Source organism: Rhinoraja longicauda, chromosome 14 (genome assembly GCF_053455715.1).
Source record: "Rhinoraja longicauda isolate Sanriku21f chromosome 14, sRhiLon1.1, whole genome shotgun sequence".
Lineage (NCBI taxonomy): Eukaryota > Metazoa > Chordata > Chondrichthyes > Rajiformes > Arhynchobatidae > Rhinoraja > Rhinoraja longicauda.
The window spans coordinates 5,437,258-5,457,279 of NC_135966.1; positions in this window are offsets into that span (position 1 = coordinate 5,437,258).

Sequence of the window (20,022 nt, forward strand, 5' to 3'; positions counted from 1 at the left end):
CAGAACAAGGGGCCACAGTTTAAGAATAAGGGGTAGGGCATTTAGAACGGAGATGAGGAAAAACCGTTTCAGTCAGAGAGTGGTGAATCTGTGGAATTCTCTGCCTCAGAAGGCAGTGGAGGCCAATTCTCTGAATGCATTCAAGAGAGAGCTAGATAGAGCTCTTAAGGATAGCGGAGTCAGGGAGTATGGGGAGAAGGCAGGAACGGGGTACTGATTGAGAATGATCAGCCATGATCACATTGAATGGCGGTGCTAGCTCGAAGGGCCGAATGGCCTCCTCCTGCACCTATTGTCTATTGTCTATTGTCTATTGTCTATTATCTGTTGCTGGAGTGGGTGGCAGGAATCCATCATATAAGAATAAGGGGTAGGCATTTGGAACTGAGATGAGGAAAAACGTTTTCACCCAGAGAGTTGTGAATCTGTGGAACTCTCTGCCTCAGAAGGCAGTGGAGGCCAATTCTCCGGATGCTTTCAAGAGAGAGTTAGATGGAGCTCTTAAAGATAGCGGAGTCAAGGGGAGATGGGGAGAAGGCAGGAACGAGGTACTGATTGTGGACGATCAGCCATGATCACAGTGAATGGCGGTGCTGGCTCGAAGGGCCGAATGGCCTCCTGCACCTATTGTCTATTTGTATCTGAGTAATACGATACGATACGATACGATACGATAGAACTTTATTTATCCCAGGAGGGAAATTGATCTGTCAATAAAAACACAAGATACACGCAACATGAAATGAAAGTGAGGAGTGGAAAGGGTTGGGGATGTGGAAATATTGGGGAGGGGGGGTGACGGGAGGGGGGGCGACGGGAGGGGGGAGGGGGGGAGACAGTCTCAGTCTATCCCACGACAGAAGGGGAGGAGTTGTCCAGTTTGATAGCCACAGGGAAGAAGGATCTCCTGTGGCGATCGTTCTGTGCTGCATCTTGGTGGGACCAGTCTGTTGCTGAAGGTGCTCCTCAGGTTGACCAGTGTGTCATGGAGGGGGTGAGCTGTCCAGGGTGTGATGCAGTGAATGTAAATGAGAGCATTTAAGGAGCGATTTTTGGCTGGGCTTTGCAGCAACGCGTTCGTTGGATAAGTATAGGGCAGTACTTGAGTTAGTGAGATCATTGCCAAACTGTACAATCAGTTGTCTTGGGATTATTCCTTTTCGCTTTTATCGATACAGCACGGAAACAGGCCCTTCGGCCCACAGAGTCCGCACACGACCAGCGATCCCCGCACACTAACATTGTCCTGCACACACTAGGGACAATATTTACATTCAGAGAGTTGTGAATCTGTGGAATTCTCTGCCTCAGAAGGCAGTGGAGGCCAATTCTCTGAATGCATTCAAGAGAGAGCTAGATAGAACTCTTAAGGATAGCGGAGTCAGGGGGTATGGGGAGAAGGCAGGAACGGGGTACTGATTGAGAATGATCAGCCATGATCACATTGAATGGCGGTGCTGGCTCGAAGGGCCGAATGGCCTCCTCCTGCACCTTTTGTCTATTGTCTATTGTCTATCGCGCCAGAGACCCGGGTTCGATCCTGACTACGGGTGCTGTCTGTATAGAGTGGGTACTTTCTCAGCATGACCTGCATGGGTTTTCTCCGGGTGCTCTGGTTTCCTCCCACACTCCAAAGACGTAGAGATTTGTAGGTTAATTGGCTTGGTAAAAATTGTAAATTGTCCCCAGTGTGTATGACAGTGCAAACATACTGGGATCTTTGGTAGCCTGAAGGGCCCGTTTCCATGCTGTGTCTCTAAACTAAACTAAACTAAACTAAACTATTCATTGAACATTTTATTTGTTTGTTTATTACATTATCTAGTGGGGTCTGCGTTTAAAGACCAGCTATGCTGCTGCATGTTTGAATTTCATTTCACAAAATGCTGGAGTAACTCAGCAGGTCAGGCAGCATCTCAGGAGAGAAGGAATGGGTGACGTTTCGGGTCGAGACCCTTCTTCAGTCTGACCTGGTGACCTCATACTATCCTAGATCGGACTTTGCTGGCTTTACCTTGCACTAAACGTCATTCCCTTATCATGTACCGTATCTGTACACTGTGAACGGCTTGATAGTAATATCATGCAGTGTCCTTTCCGCTGACTGGGTTAGCGCGCAACAAAAGCTTTTCATTTCACCTCGGTACAGGCAACAATAAACTCAACTGAAACTGAAGCACCGAATTTATCTACCAGGGACCTCAAACCAACCTCCACACTCCCCTGAGGATCCCAGCCTGTTGGCAAGCTTGTGCTTTTGTGCAATCTCGGAGTTAATTTCCTTTTGTTTTGTTGTCAACCTCCTCGGATAAAAATCACCTGCTTCGTGTTATTACTGCAAGCAATTGGCCTGCCCCCAACCCCTAGAGAGACAGTGCTGTGCTTTATGGCCCTCTCCCCCCCCCCCCCTACCCCCCCCCCCCCCACCCCCCCCCCCCTACTGCCCTCAGCCTTTCCCTGAAGCACTTTCATCTCACCAGCAAAAACTGAGTGTGAAGAAGTGACCAGATTAACTCTGCGTTCAATTGCAATGTTCAGCCAGCAGTCAAGGTTCATTATTTTGGACTGGAACGGCAAATCTCGTGATCAATTGAAACAACATTCAAAAACTGACGTCAGAGGCAGTGGGGTGACCTTGTGTGAGTTTATAAAAATGTTGAGGAGCGCAGATAGAGAAGATAGCCATGCCCTTATTCCAAGGATAGGATGGTCTAAAACCAGAGGGCTTAGATTTAACCTGAGAGGGGATAGATTAATAATGGACATAATGGACAGGTATTTAACACAGAGAGTGGTATGTATGGGGATAAGCTGCCAGAGGAGGCTGTAAAGGTGGGTACAATTGCAATGTTTAATAGACAGTCACAACCTTTTTGGTTAACTCCGGGGACATATGCAGGAAAAATGTTCCCGATGTTTGGGGGGGAGTCCAGAACCAGGGGCCATAGTTTAAGAATTAAGGGGTAGGCCATTTAGGACTGAGATGAGGAAAAACATTTTCACCCAGAGAGTTGTGGAATTCTCTGTCACATAAGGCAGTGGAGGCCAATTCACTGGACGCATTCAAGAGAGAGTTAGATTTACCTCTTAGGGCTAACGGAATCCAGGGGTATGGGGAGAAGGCAGGAACTGGGTACTGATTTTGGATGATCAGCCATGATCATATTGAATGGTGGTGCTGACTCGAAGGGCCGAAGGGCCTCCTCCTGCACCTATTTTCTGTTTCTGTGTTTCTGTGTTTTCCACAGGGTGGAAATATCCACCATTACAGGGTAGCTATAAGGTGATGAAGATATTTGGGTAGGTTGCGAAATGGTGGCACTGCCTCACTGCGCCTGAGACCCAGGTTCGATCCTGACTACGGGTGCTGTCTGTACGGAGTTTCATCTTCTCCCTGGGACCACGTGGGTTTTCTCCGGGTGCTCCGGTTTCCTCCCACATTCCAAAGACGTACAGGTTTGTGTTTTGGCATTGGTAAAATTGTAAATTGTCCCTGGTGTGTAGGATAGTGTTAGTCTACGGGGATCGGCGAGGATTCGGTGGGCCGAATGGCCTGTTCCTACGCTGCATCTCTAAAGTCTAAAGAGTAGACTTTAGACATAAGAGTAGACTCGGTAAGTTTCAATGAGGTCTCCCTCGTTGAAAGGGTCTGAAGGAGAGTCTTGATCCTACACTTCACCTATCCATGTTCTCCAGAGTTGCTGCCTGACCCGCTGAATTACTCCAGCACTCTGTGAAACGTCACCTATCCATGTTCTCCAGAGACGCTGCCTGACCCGCTGGGTTAATCCAGCACTGTGTCCTTTTGTGTAGACAATAGACAATAGACAATAGGTGCAGGAGGAGGCCATTCGGCCCTTCGAGCCAGCACCGCCATTCAATGTGATCATGGCTGATCATTCTCAATCAGTACCCCGTTCCTGCCTTCTCCCCATACCCCCTGACTCCACTATCCTTAAGAGCTCTATCCAGCTCTCTTGAATGCATTCAGAGAATTGGCCTCCACTGCCTTCTGAGGCAGAGAATTCCACAGATTTACAACTCTCTGACTGAAAAAGTTGTTCCTCATCTCAGTTCTAACTGGCCTACCCCTTATTCTTAAACTGTGGCCCCTTGTTCTGGACTCCCCAATACTACAATATAGTGTATTAACTAGCTTCTGCAGTTCTTAGTTTCTACAAATGTTTGTAAGTTTCATTTGATTTGAAATCTGCTTAGAAGCAGGGGAGAATATTGAAAATACTTTCCCTTTAGTTCAGGGGCAGCAATGTGGATAATCCTTAAAAGAAAATTTTAATTCTCCAGACAGTGCAAATCCCCACAGATGAAGCCCTTTTTCTCCACTGAGACGTTTTAATAGAAAAATAGTTAACATTTGTTTTAATCATTGTATCTTTTAAAAGGAGTACTGAAGGTGACTCCAGGACAATGGGCATATGATTTATATTTCGCCAAAATTTCAAGCATGAAATTGTGTTGCAGTTAGTTGTCTGTTTCAACAGTCTGGGATTGCCTGGGTTGGAAATGCACATTGTAAACCAAGGCTGGTTAAGGTCATTGTCGAGATCCATCGGTTTAGTTTAGAGATACAGCACAGAAACAGACCGCTCGGCCCACCGAGTCCGCGCCGACCAGCGATCGCCGCGCACGAACACTATCCTACACACACACTCGGGACAAGTTACATCGATACCAACCCGATTAACCTACAAATCTGTACATCTTTGGAGTGTGGGAGGAAACCGAAGATCTCAGAGAAAACCCACGCAGGTCACGGGGAGAACGTACAAACTCTGTACAGACAGCACCCGTAGTCGGGATTGAACCCGGGTCTCCGGCGCTGTGAGGCAGCCACTCTACCGCTGCGCCACCGTGGTGACTCGGCAAGATGAATGCTGGCCTGCTGAAATATTTAGTTAAATGATATAGCATGGAAACAGGCCCTTCACCCCACCGAGCCCACGCCGGCCGTCAATCACCCGTTCACACTAGTTCAACGTTATTCCAATTTCTCATCCGCTCCCCACACACAAGGGGCAATTTACGCTGGGCCAATTAACCTGTACGTCTTTGGGATGTGGCACAATACACAAACTCTTTTTTTAATGATTACTTAGATATTTCTTTGGGAGCACAAACTATTTTCTAACTAATATACACCTGGAATGCAAGTGACCTTGCTTGGTGTGGGGCAACGTATTATATACTGTGAATGGAACTGGAAACTTAAAGTTTAGGCGAGATGAAAACAATATAATCATTCCATATTTAATCACGAATTAAAACATACCAATCAAAGTCAAGCTGAAAGGAGGAAAGGCAAAGTGGAAAATGTTTCAGAGAAAGCAAGTGAAAGCCTAACTAAAAGTCTTTCCAGATGAGACAAAGGTTCATCTGCACCTCCTCCAACCTCATTTATTGCATCTGCTGCTCTAGATATCAACTTATTTCCATCGGCGAAACCAAGCGCAGACTCGGCGATCGCTTTTCTCAACACCTGCGCTCGGTCCGCGTTAACCAATCTGATCTCCCGGTGGCCGAGCACGTCAACTCCCCCTCCCACTCCCAGTCTGACCTTTCTCTCATGGGCCTCCTCCAGTGCCATAGTGAGGCCCACCGGAAATTGGAGGAACAGCACCTCATATTTCGCCTGGGCAGCTTGCAGCCCAGTGGTATGAACATCGACCTCCAACTTTAGATAGTTCCTCTGTCCCTCTCTTCCCTTCCTCCTTCCCAGATCTCCCTCTATCTTCCTGCCTCCACCTATATCCTTCCTTTGTCCCGCCCCCCCTGACATCACTCTAAAGAAGGGTCTTGACCCGAAACGTCACCCATTCCTTCTCTCCCGAGATGCTGCCTGACCTGCTGAGTTACTCCAGCATTTTGTGAAAAAATACCTTCGATTTGTTCCAGCATCTGCAGTTATTTTCTTATATTATAGCCTAACTAAGTGTGAGCAGTTTTGGGCTCACACAGCTGAGAAAGGATGTGCTCGCTGGCGTTGGGAAGGTGTCCATTGGAGGTTTGCGAGAATGATCCCAGGAACGATTGGGTTAACACATGATGAGCGTTTGTCGGCACTGGGCCTGCACTTGCTGGGGTTTAGAAGGATGAGGGGGGACCTCATTGAAACTTACAGATTAGTGAAAGGCCCGGATAGAGTGGATGTGGAGAGGATGTTTCCACTGGTGGGAGAGAATCAGAGAGCATAACCTCAGAATAAAAGGACGCACCTTTAGGAAGGAGAAGAGGGGGAATTTCTTTAGTCAGAGGGTGGAGAATCCATGGAATTCATTGCCACAGGAGGCTGTGGAGGCCAAGTCATTGGATATATTTAAGGCAGAGATTGGCAGATTCTTGATTAGTACGGGTGTCAGGGGTTATGGGGAGAAGGCAGGAGACGTCGGCATGGTGGCGCAGCGGTAGAGTTACTGCCTTACAGCGAATGCAGCGCCGGAGAATCAGGTTCGATCCTGGCTACGGGCGCCGTCTGTACGGAGTTTGTACGTTCTCCCCGTGACCTGCGTGGGTTTTCTCCGAGATCTTCGGTTTCCTCCCACACTCCAAAGACGTACAGGTATGTAGGTTAATTGACTGGGTAAATGTAAAAATTGTCCCTAGTGTGTGCAGGATAGTGTTAGCGTGCGGGGATCGCTGGGCGGCGCGGACTTGGTGGGCCGAAGGGCCTGTTTCCGCGCTGTATCTCTAAAAAAAAAAGAATGTGGTTGAGAGGGAGAGATTGATCAGCCATGATTGAATGGAGGAGTTGACTCGATGGACTGAATGACTTTATTCTGCTGCTAGAACTTCAGAACTAAAGTGTCAGAGACTGTCGGGAAAAATTAGAATGTGGAAGGAAGCATGGAATGTCCAGCAGGTCTATTATCTTCCGTAATGCATCCCCAGGACACAATAGACAATAGGTGCAGGAGGAGGCCATTTGGCCCTTCGAGCCAGCACCGCCATTCAATGTGATCATGGCTGATCATTCTCAATCAGTACCCCGTTCCTGCCTTCTCCCCATACCCCCTGACTCCGTTATCCTTAAGAGCTCTATCTAGCTCTCTCTTGAATGCATTCAGAGAATTGGCCTCCACTGCCTTCTGAGGCAGAGAATTCCACAGATTTACAACTCTCTGACTGAAAAAGTTTTTCCTCATCTCAGTTCTAAATAGCCTACCCCTTATTCTTAATAATAATAATAATAATAATGCATTACATTTATATAGCGCTTTTCAAACACTCAAAGACGCTTTACAGGGATTTCTAGAACATAGAGAAGTGAATAAATAGATAAATAAGTAAACAAACAGAGAAAGGAGACAGAAGGTGAGGTGACGGTCAGTGGTTGAAGGCAGTGCTGAACAGGTGAGACTTCAGTGATGTTTTGAATGTGGTGAGTGAGGAGGAGTCTCTGACGGTTTGGGGTAGTGAGTTCCAGAGGGTGGGAGCAGCGATGGAGAAAGCCCTGTCCCCCCAGGATCTGAGTTTGGTCCGGATGGGGGGGGACAGGAGGTTGGCAGCAGCAGAGCGGAGGGTGCAGGTGGGAGTGTGCCTGTGGAGGAGGTCAGTCAGGTAGGGGAGAAGGCAGGAGACGTCGGCATGGTGGCGCAGCGTTAGAGTTGCTGCCTTACAGCGAATGCAGCGCCGGAGACTCAGGTTCCGGTTAAACTGTGGCCTCTTGTTCTGGACTCCCCCAACATTGGGAACATGTTTCCTGCCTCTAACGTGTCCAACCCCTTAATAATCTTATACGTTTCGATAAGATCTCCTCTCATCCTTCTAAATTCCAGTGTATACAAGCCTAGTCGCTCCAGTCTTTCAACATATGACAGTCCCTCCATTCCGGGAATTAACCTAGTAAACCTACGCTGCACGACCTCAATAACAATCTCTCAAACCTCCTCAGTCCATATCTCTTTTATTCTTTGTAGAATCAGAAATTGATCTAATTCTACTTTGTCATGGTGTCAGTCACAGTCTGACCAGCCGTGCCCTGCACACCACCTACTGAATAATTCACCATGTCGCCATTCACTACACTAAATAATGTGGTACTGCTGCTGGGAACAACTGCATTTGCTTTGTAGTTTTGGATCACAACGCTGTTTTAAAAATCAAAAAACTTTTTTTTTTAGAGATACAGCGCGGAAACAGGCCCTTCGGCCCACCGGGTCCGCGCCGCCCAGCGATCCCCGCACATTAACACTATCCTACACACACTAGGGACAATTTTTTAAAAACATTTGCCCAGCCAATTAACCTACAAACTTGTACGTCTTTGGAGTGTGGGAGGAAACCGAAGATCTCGGAGAAAACCCACGCAGGTCACGGGGAGAACGTACAAACTCCGTACAGACGGTGCCCGTAGTCAGGATCGAACCCGAGTCTCCGGCGCTGCATTCGCTGTCAGGCAGTAACTCTACCGCTGCGCCACCGTGCCGCCACTGTTGTCAGTGACGTGGTGCTGTAGAGAAAAGAGAAAGCCATCACATGAAGAGGGACGCTCACACCGATTGCAGAGAAGAGGAGGGTTAGAGGAGAATTGATTGGGAAATGTGGATGGTGCTGTTGGTGAATTGTGTATATTTACACCGGAGAGCAGTCTGTTCGGCCTGCACTTTAGTTTAGATGTACATCGCGGAAACAGGCACTGCGGCCCACCAAGTCCTCGCCGACCAGCGATCAACCTGCACACTAGTATTATCCTACACACACAAGTCAAGTCAAGTCAAGTCAATTTGTGTAGCACATTTAAAAACAACCCACGTTGACCAAAGTGCTGTACATCAGTTCAGGTACTAAGAAACGAACATACAATGGCACACAAACATAACAGCACATACATAAACAGTTCACAGCGCCCCCTCAGAGGGCCTCAAACGCTAGGGAGTAGAAATAGGTTTTGAGCCTGGACTTAAAGGAGTGGATGGAGGGGGCAGTTCTGATGGGGAGAGGGATGCTGTTCCACAGTCTAGGAGCTGCAACCGCAAAAGAGCGGTCACCCCTGAGCTTAAGCCTAGACCGCGGGATAGTCAGTAGCCCCAAGTCGGCCGACCTGAGGGACCTGGAGATAGAGTGGTGGGTTAGAATATTTTTGATATTAGGGAGGGGGGGCGGGGGGAAGCCCGTTTAGGGCTTTGTATGTGAATAGGAGGAGCTTGAAGTTGATTCTGTACCGTACACACACACTGGGGACAATTTACAATTTTACCAAAACCAGTTAAACTACAAACCTACAGACAGTACCCAGAGTCAGGATCGAACCTGGGTCTCTGGCGCTGTATAGACACTGTGCCGCTCGTTGGGATTGTGTGCTCAGATTTTGAAGTCCTACTGATCTCAGGTAGTAAGTTTAGTTTAGTTTAGTTTAGAGATACAGCGTGGAAACAGGCCCTTCGGCCCACCGGGTCCACGCCGACCAGCGATCCCCGCACATTAACACTATCCTACACACGCTGGGGACAATTTTTACCTTTACCAAGCCAATTAACCTACAAACCTGTGTGTCTTTGGAGTGCGGGAGGAAACCGAAGATCTCGGAGAAAAACCTACGCAGGTCACGGGGAGAACGTGCAAACTCCGTACAGACAGCGCCCTTAGTCGGGATCGAACCCGGGTCTCCGGCGCTGCATTCGCTGTAAGGCAGCAACTCTACCGCTGCGCCGCCTTTGCCAGTGAACTACTAATCCAGCTAAAGACGGCTTGAACAGCCCTGGGTAAAGATGATGAATCTCAGCCACAATTCTCCCAGATGATTAGGACCTAGTGATCCCTATTCAAAGGTTGTCAGAAGAGTTTCGATTCAGGCTTAAGATTTGATTTCTTCTTTTGATTGAATAACTCATCCAGATTTATAACCGAATCAAAGCTGCCCGGATCACTTGCTAAACACTGCACTCAACTGATCTGATCTCCGGCATAATAATAATAATATGTTCTCAAGAGGCAGGGCGTGGTAGCTGCCCGATGGAAAACAAATTGTCCTGCTAAATCTTCATTTTCTTACTCTTTGTTTCCATTTTATCAAACTGGTTTATCTACACACATTGCTGAATGTCTATTTCTAAGGCTGCACATTTGAGTTAAACACAAGCTGCCAACAGACTTTAGCCTTTTGAGATACAGCGCAAGAACGGACCTTCCAAGTCCGCAACGCCCAGCGATCATCCTGGACAATTAAGGGCCTGTCCCTGTTACGCGATTTTTAAGGCGACTGTCAAAGTCGTAGCAGATCGCCAAAATTTTCTTTTACCCTACGACAATGACCTCGACAATGCCGAGTCAGGTCGATACAAGTTACTTTTTTAGGTGAAACTAGCGCCTGTCTAAGAGATTACACCGTCTTTGGAAACATGGCAAAATTCCCACGCTTACCTAACCGTCAAACTGTCGCCTCCAATCTACCCGTCAAATGTCCTGACGGTAAATAAACTGGTTAAACAAAACTACTGGTATCTTCAAATGCCTTTTCTTAATTTAATATCACGTGCTTCTAAATGCATCTGCGACAACCTAGCAAACCTGGGGTCAGCATGCGACAGACAGCGCCCGCAATAAGCTACGAGACCTGGTGACAAGCCAGCTGTCCCCGAGAAATTTCTATCTGGAATATTTTTCCGCGACGCGTTGAGATCCGCTACGATTCATTGAAGACTCCTCACGATCACGCCCGCGACACCCCGGCAAACGTTCACCGACAGCCTAGTCGCCGGCAGTCGCCTTAAAATCACCTACGCGGGACAGGCCCTTAACACTGTCCGACACACTGGGGACAACTTACAATTTTACCGAAGCCAATTAACAAACAAACCTGTACGTCTTCGGAGTGTGGGAGGAAACCGGAGTACCTGGAGAAAACCCACGCGGGCCACGGGGAGAACGTACAGGCAGCACCAGTAGTCAGGATGGAACCCACGTCTCTGGCGCTGTGAGGCAGCAACTCTACCGCTGCGCCACCGTGCCGCACTTAAAGGTTAATTTGTCCTGAAGTCGTGAACGAGACTGAAGCACCATAGCTTCTGTGCACCTGATATTATGTTTCACAGCAGATGATGGTGAAGACTGCTGTACATTTATAAAAGTGTGACTCATTTCTGGAGGCTTCATTTAGGCTTGTATTAGGTCATAAGTTCCAGGATCAGAATTAGGCCAATCAGCCCATCAAGTCTACCCCGCCATTCATTCATGGCTGGTCTATCTTTCCCTCTCAACCCCATTCTCCCCACAGCCCCTAACATCCTCACTGATCAAGAATCTTGTCAATTGCTGCCCTAAAAATATCCATTGACTTGGCCTCCACAGCCGTCTGTGGCAATGAATTCCACATATTCACCACCCTCTGACCAAAGAAATTCCTCCTCATCTCCTTTTTAAAGGTACGTCCTTTTATTCTATGGCTGTGCCCTCTGGTCCTAGACTTTCCCACTAGTGCACACATCCTCTCCACATCCACTCTTTCTAGGCCTTTCACTATTCGGTAGGTCTCAATGAGGTCCCCCTTCAAACCTTCTGAACTCTGCACGTTAGAACAGTTAAAAATTCAAGAGAGAGCTAGATAGAGCTCTTAAGGATAGCGGAGTCAGGGGGTATGGGGAGAAGGCAGGAACGGGGTACTGATTGAGAATGATCAGCCATGATCACATTGAATGGCGGTGCTGGCTCGAAGGGCCGAATGGCCTCCTCCTGCACCTATTGTCTATTGTCTATTGCTTCAATTATAGCTGTGGACAAAACCGACAAAAGTCAGTGCCAAGAACAGCAGCACGTTGGCGCGGCGGTAGAGTTGCTGCCTCACAGTGCCAGAAACCCGGGTTCGATCCTGACTCCAGGTGCTGCCTGTAACGGAGTTTGCACGTTTTCCCTGTGACCATGTGGGTTATCTTCGGGTGCTCCGGTTTCCCCCCACACTCCAAAGACGTACAGGTTTGTAGGTGGACTGTCTTTTGTACATTGTCCCGAGAGTGTGGCATCGTGCTCGTGTACGGGGTGAACGCTGGACGGCACTGACTCGGTGGGCTGAAGGGCCTGTTTTCGACGCTGTATCTCTGAATTCTTAAAAAAAATAGATCCAATACTCAATGTCGGTATGAGATCATTTCTTCACCTAAACATTATAGACAATAGACAATAGACAATAGGTGCAGGAGTAGGCCATTCGGCCCTTCGAGCCAGCACCACCATTCAATGTGATCATGGCTGATCATTCACAATCAGTACCCCGTTCCTGCCTTCTCCCCACACCCTCTGACTCCGCTATCCTTAAGAGCTCTATCTAGCTCTCTCTTGAAAGCATCCAGAGAATTGACCTCCACTGCCTTCTGAGGCAGAGAATTCCACAGATTCACAACTCTCTGACTGAAAAGGTTTTTCCTCATCTCCGTTCTAAAAGGCCTACCCCTTATTCTTAAACTGTGGCCCCTGGTTCTGGACTCCCCAATGGCAATAAACTTGCCATTAAATTGGGATCATAACAGTTAATTGACTAGTTTACCGGGTACATCAGTCTTGCTCCAGAAGATCATATTTAAGGTGAATTTACTATTAATCTTTTTTTTAATTAAGAACAGTGAGTGAAAATAATGTGTAGGAAGGAACTACAGATGCTGGCTTAAGCCGAAGGTTGACACAAAAAGCTGGAGTAACTCAGCAGGTCAGGCAGCATCTCTGGAGAGAAGGAATGGGCGACGTTTCAGGTCGAGACCCTTCTTCACACTGAGAGTCGGGGAGAGGGAGTCGAGAGATATTGCCCATATTGACTATAAATATATCTCTAGGAAAAAAACTGCAGATGCTGGTTTAAATCGAAGGTAGACACAAAATGCTGGAATAACTCAGCGGGTCAGGCAGCATCTCTGGAGAACATGGATAGGTAACGTTTCAGGTCGAGACCCTTCTTCACACTGATGTCAGGGGAGGGGTGGGACAAAGATAGGATGTAGTCGGAGACAGGAAGACTGGTGGGAGAACTGGGAAGGGGGAGGGGATAGAGAGGGAATGCATACTGGTGGGAGAATAATAGATATATCTCTAGACTCTCCCTCTATCTCTCCCCTGACTTTACATCAAAAGACAATACATGATTACAATCGAGCCACTTACAGTGTATAGATACATGATAAGGGAATAACGTTTAGTGCAAGGTAAAGCCAGCAAAGTCCGATCAAGGATAGTCCGAGGGTCACCAATGAGGTAGATAGTAGTTCAGCACTGCTCTCTGGTTGTGGTAGGATGGTTCAGTTGCCTGATAACAGCTGGGAAGAAACTGTCCCTGAATCTGGAGGTGTGCGTTTTCACACTTCTGTACCTCTTGCCCGATGGGAGAGGGGAGAAGAGGGAGTGGCCGGGGTGCGACTCGACCTTGATTGTGCTGCTGGCCTTGCCGAGTCAAGATGGACAAGCTACGACACGAAGCTGTTTCACATCCGTGACTGAAACCCACCAGCCTCTCCCACACCTCCACAAAACTGGGGCATTAAAATTCAAACCTGATCGTTTTTTAAAAAAGCCAATTTAAAGTGTTTACTGCACTGTATTAACTACACCAGTGACCCAGATCGTGTGAGCAGGGCTGACAAGTGGAATGACTGATTACATTTGTCAAAGAGTTACAACTGACTCGCTTGGTTTAATAAAATATTTATTATGCATCTCTTGCCAAAGTACAAAGGGTTCCAAGCCTCGTTCCTCCTGGATATAACGTTTCAAACAGCAGAGAAATAAGGTGTGAGATTGGCGTGGAGTTATATTCTTTCATAGGGTGGCACAATGTCATCAAGGTATTGTACATCAAATTCGAGGGCACAATAAATGTTAAGCCCCGTCTCATGTGTTTTCCAGTCGGCAGAAGGGAAAAAATAGATATCTGTCCTTTTCAGATTTTTTTGCATTTAACGTTAACATGGTAACTGAGTGATAAAGTCAGACTAATGTTGGGTGGGGGCAGCACCATGGCACAGCGGTAGAGTTGCTGCCTTTGCAGTGCTAGACACCCGGGTTCCATCCTGACCACGGGCGCTGTCTGTGTGGAGTTTGTACCTTCTCCCCGTGTACCTGCGTGGGTTTTCTCCGGGTGCTCCGGTTTCCTCCCGCACCCCAAAGACGTCCAGGTTGGTAGGTTAATCGGCTTCTGTGAAATTTTAAATTGTCCCTAGTGTGTAGGATAGTGCTACTGTGCGGGGAGATCGGCGGTCGGCGCGGACTCGGTGGGTCTAAGGGCGGCACGGTGGCAATAGACAATAGACAATAGGTGCAAGAGTAGGCCATTCAGCCCTTCGAGCCAGCACCGCCATTCAATGCGATCATGGCTGATCACTCTCAATCAGTACCCCGTTCCTGCCTTTTCCCCATACCCCTCCGGTAGCGGTAGAGTTGCTGCCTTACAGCGAATGCAGCGCTGGAGACTCAGGTTCGATCCTGACTACGGGCGCCGTCTGTACGGAGTTTGTACATTCTCCCCGTGACCTGCGTGGGTTTTCTCCCAGATCTTCGGTTTCCTCCCACACTCCAAAGACGTACAGGTATGTAGGTTAATTGGCTGGGCAAATGTAAAAATTGTCCCTAGTGGGTGTCGGATAGTGTTAATGTGCGGGGATCGCTGGACGGCGCGGACCCGGTGAGCCGAAGGGCCTGTTTCTGCACTGTATCTCTAAATCTAAATCTAAAAGGGCCTGTTCCCTCGCTGTATCTCGGAGGTCTAAAGGCTATTGTTAGTTTGCGAATAATTCAAATATGCTGCGTTAGAAATAGATATTCAGCAATGTGTGTAGATAAACCAGTTTGATAAAATAGAGGAAACTCAGGGCCGGTTTTGTAGGTTAATTGGCTTCTGGGCAATGCCTGCAGTGTGTGGTATTGAACTAGTGTACAGGTATTCATTGGTCGGCGCGGACTCGGTGGGCCGAAGGACCTGTTTCCACACTCTTTGTCTGAAGTCCAAAGAGTACGTTATGCATGTTTAAGGAAGGTCCACGAAGTTGCAAATGGTCTACTCAGATTTGAACCCCAAGGCCAAGGAAGGATAGCACGTAGACTTGCTGGTTTGGAGAAAACACAAACAGTGCTGAGAGGAGTCTGTGTGCGAAGGAACTACTGCTTTACACCGAAGACAGACACAAGAAGCCGGAGTAACTCAGCGGGCCAGGCAGCATCTCTGGAGAAAAAGAATCGGTGATGTTTCGACTCGAAATGTCTCTCAGTCCGAAGAAGGGTCTCGACCCGAAACGTCATCTATTCATAGAGTCATAGACAATAGACAATAGGTGCAGGAGTAGGCCATTCAGCCCTTCGAGCCAGCACTGCCATTCAATGCGATCATGGCTGATCATTCTCAATCAGTACCCCGTTCCTGCCTTATCCCCATACCCCCTCACTCCGCTATCCTTAAGAGCTCTATCCAGCTCTCTCTTGAAAGCATCCAACGAACTGGCCTCCACTGCCTTCTGAGGCAGAGAATTCCACACCTTCACCACTCTCTGACTGAAAAAGTTCTTCCTCATCTCCGTTCTAAATGGCCTACCCCTTATTCTTAAACTGTGGCCCCTTGTTCTGGACTCCCCCAACATTGGGAACATGTTTCCTGCCTGGGCTTAGAGTGACACAGTGTGTAAACAGGTCCTTCGGCCCATCTTGCCCACACTGGCCAACATGTCCCACCTACACGAGTCCCACCTGCCTGGGCTTAGTCCATATCCCTCCGAACTTGGCCTATTCCTTTTCTCCAGAGATGCTGCCTGTCCCACTGAGTTCCTCCAGGGTTTTGTGTCGACCTTCATTGCTGAAAGGATTCCGTTCCTCAGTGTTACAACTGGCACAGTTGCAGCCGCGGATTCAGACCATCAATTCTCGAAGGAGTTAAAAATCATCCCACGTTTTTTCTCCTTATAGTAATTTTGAAATTCTAAGTAATTAGCAGGCAGCCCAAGTGCATCGGGAAGAATAGGAGGAGCAGATGTATTTGAATTAAAAGCAGGAGAAAAAAAAACAGTGCATAATTATTCATTACAGATAATAATTCTACACTCCTAATCTATTTTTATCAATAGAATATTGTAGCATTTGGTGTACAGGAAGATTTTAATTATGATAAAAATCTAATTAAACACACAATGTATTTTTCATTTACTTTTGTGTTTCACATTTATTTCCTGTCAGGTTACGCTGGTTGTGAATCAACACGGTTGGTTAAGTCTGTAATCCTGATTTACCAATTAAATAAAAAATAAGGAGAGACAACTTTTATGTCTGACTTTCTTAGCCTACAAACGCAGTAAAGTAGGTAACTGCTGAGCTCACATTAGCTCCTCCAATTTTGTACTTTGGATTCAACTGAATTCACTTCAAACCCGACCTCAGACATTTTGATTGATGTGCAGCTTTAGAATTTTTTGTTACTCATCTTTACTTTGGTTTAGTTTAGAGATACAGCGCGGAAACAGGCCCCTCGGCACAACGGGTCCGCGCCGACCAGCGATCCCCGCACGCTAACACGATCTTACACACACACCTCTATACCAAGCCAATTAACTTACAAACCTGCATGACTTTGGGGCGTGGGAGGAAACTGAAGATCTTGGAGAAAACCCGCGCAGGTCACGGGGAGAACGAACAAACTCCGTTCAGACAGCACGCGTGGTCGGGATCGAAGGCGGGTCTCCGGCGCTGTAAGGCGGCAACTCTACCGCTGTGCCCTGTATAATACGATACGATAGAACTTTATTTATCCCAGGAGGGAAATTGGTCTGTCAACAATTATAAAACACAATGAGGTACATGAAGCATGAAAGTGATGAGTGGAAAGTCCAGGATTTGGGAAGGGTGGGGGGGAGGGGGGGGGATGTGGGTGAAGGGACTCAGTCTACCCCACGGCAGAAGGGGGAGGGGTAGTCCAGTTTGATAGCCACAGGGAAGAAGGATCTCCTGTGGCGTTCTGTGCTGTATCTTGGTGGGACCAGTCTGTTGCTGAAGGTGCTCCTCAGGTTGGCCAGTGTGTGATGGAGGGGGTGAGCTGTATTGTCCAAGATGCACCGCAGTTTGAGGAGCACCCTCCCCTCCAAGACCACCTCCCATGAATCCAACTCTGCCCCCAGGACAGAGCCAGGCTTCCTGATGTAATAATAGTAATTTAATAATAATTAAAATGAAGGTGAAAACTGTACCTTGGTATGCTGGCCAAGATATTCAGTCAAGTTTACACATTTTCTACGCTGAACCAGGGGCCACAGTTTAAGAATAAGGGGTAGGCCATTTAGAATGGAGATGAGGAAAAACTTTTTCAGTCAGAGAGTTGTAAATCTGTGGAATTCTCTGCCTCAGAAGGCAGTGGAGGCCAATTCTCTGAATGCGTTCAAGAGAGAGCTAGATAGAGCTCTTAAGGATAGTGGAGTCAGGGGGTATGGGGAGAAGGCAGGAACGGGGTACTGATTGAGAATGATCAGCCATGATCACATTGAATGGTGGTGCTGGCTAGAAGGGCCGAATGGCCTTCTCCTGCACCTATTGTCTATTGTCTGTCTATCTATCTCTCCTTCCTAACCCCATTCTCCTGCCTTCTCCCCATAATCTCTGACACCTGTACTAATCACAAATGTATCTATCTCCACCGTAAAAATATCCATTGACTCGGCCTCCACAGCCTTCTGTGGCAAATAATTCCACAGATTCACCACCCTCTGACTAAAGAAATTCCTTCTCATCTCCTTGCTACAGGAACAACTTTTAATTCTGCGGCTGTGACCTCTGGCCCTAGACTCTCCCACTAGTGGAAACATCCTCTCCACATCCACTCTATCCAAGCCTTTCACTATTCTGTATGTTTCAATGAGGTTCCCCCCTCATTCTTCTAAACTCCAGCGAGTACAGGCCCAGTGCTGACAAACGCTCATCATAGGTTAACCTACTCATTCCTGGGATCATTGTTGTAAACCTCCTCTGGACCCTCTCCAGAGCCAGCACATCCATCCTCAGATAGGGTGCCCAAAATTGCTCACAATACTCCAATCCCTGACACCAGTCTGAAGAAGGGTGTCGACCCCAAACGTCACCCATTCATAGAGTCATAGAGTGATACAGTGTGGAAACAGGCCCTTCGGCCCAACTTGCCCACACCGGCCAACATGTGCCAGCTACACTAGTCCCACTTGCCGGCGCTTGGCCCATACCCCTCCATTCCTTGCCGCCTTGGGCAGAGCCTTTCCCAAAGCAAGCTGTGATGCAAGCCGACAGTACCGTTTCTTTGCTGAAGATACTCAGGCTGCAATTAGACAATAGGCAATAGACAATAGACAATAGGTGCAGGAGGAGGCCATTCGGCCCTTCGAGCCAGCACCGCCATTCAATGTGATCATGGCTGATCATTCTCAATCAGTACCCCGTTCCTGCCTTCTCCCCATACCCCCTGACTCTGCTATCCTTAAGAGCTCTATCCAGCTCTCTCTTGAATGCATTCAGAGAATTGGCCTCCACTGCCTTCTGAGGCAGAGAATTCCACAGATTCACAACTCTCTGACTGAAAAAGTTTTTCCTCATCTCAGTTCTAAATGGCCTACCCCCTATTCTTAAACTGTGGCCCCTTGTTCTGGACTCCCCCAACATTGGGAACATGTTTCCTGCCTCTAACGTGTCCAACCCCTTAATAATCTTATACATTTCGATAAGATCTCCTCTCATCCTTCTAAATTCCAGTGTATACAAGAATTTGTTGAGGATGGAGTGGAGGGGAGCGAGGAGGACTCTTTCAGAAGACCATTGCGGTTGACTTCATCGAAGGCTGCTTTGTGATCGCAGAGGGGAAAGTGCACTGCGCACACAGAGCCATTTGTGACTTTTGTTCTTTATTATTTACGTCCTCCATTCATGCCAAAAACCCCAACTGAGGTGACGTGGAGAATGGAGGCTGGTGCCACAAGGTTTGTAATCAGAGTCAATCATGATGATTATCACTGAAAAGCAAAAGTGATAATGCTGCCCTTTTTCCTGAAAGGACTATTGAACATTGCACATTGTCACCGTCTTTAGATTCCTGGAGATCACCACAGTACAGTTGCAGTAGAGCAGAGAGAACAGATGACGTTTTATTCCCACTGAGAATATGTCCAGGTGACACACTATACATGTAAATGCTGCTTTCTACTTTCAATTGTTATTTTCAATTCACGTCATTCACCATTCATGGGTCAAAACCGAAGGTTATTTGTACACACACAGAGACAGGATGATAGGCAAAGAGCATTTTCCTACAAAACAGGCTCCTAACAAGACATTTCACTCATTTCTCAAATACCTGTGCTTTTAGGTAACTAAGTTTAGTTCAGTTTATTGTCACGTGTGCCGAGGTACAGTGAAAAGCTTTTGTTGCGTGCGAACCAGTCAGCAGAAAGACAATACACAATTACAATCGAGCTGGAATTTAGAAGATTGAGGGGGGATCTTATAGAAACGTACAAAATTCTTAAGGGGTTGGACAGGCTAGATGCAGGAAGATTGTTCCCGATGTTGGGGAAGTCCAGAACAAGGGGTCACAGTTTAAGGATAAGGGGGAAGTCTTTTAGGACCGAGATGAGAAAGTTTTTTTTCACACAGAGAGTGGTGAATCTGTGGAATTCTCTGCCACAGAAGGTAGTTGAGGCCAGCTCATTGGCTATATTTAAGAGGGAGTTAGATGTGGCCCTTGTGGCTAAAGGGATCAGGGGGTATGGAGAGAAGGCAGGTACAGGATACTGAGTTGGATGATCAGCCATGATCATATTGAATGGCGGTGCAGGCTCGAAGGGCCGAATGGCCTCCTGCTGCACCTATTTTCTATGTTTCTAATTATCTGAATCTTCAGGTCAGTTCAGCCATGCAGGAAGTGTTAAATCTAACTGGTGCCAGCAAGCAAGAGGCAAATAATCCAGTAACAATCTTTTTTTAACCATGTTATGGCATTGTAGGAGCACATAGTCTTTTATACTTTTTATGTTTCTATGAGCCATTTACAGTGTACAGACACATGTTAAGGGAATAACGTTTAGACAATAGACAATA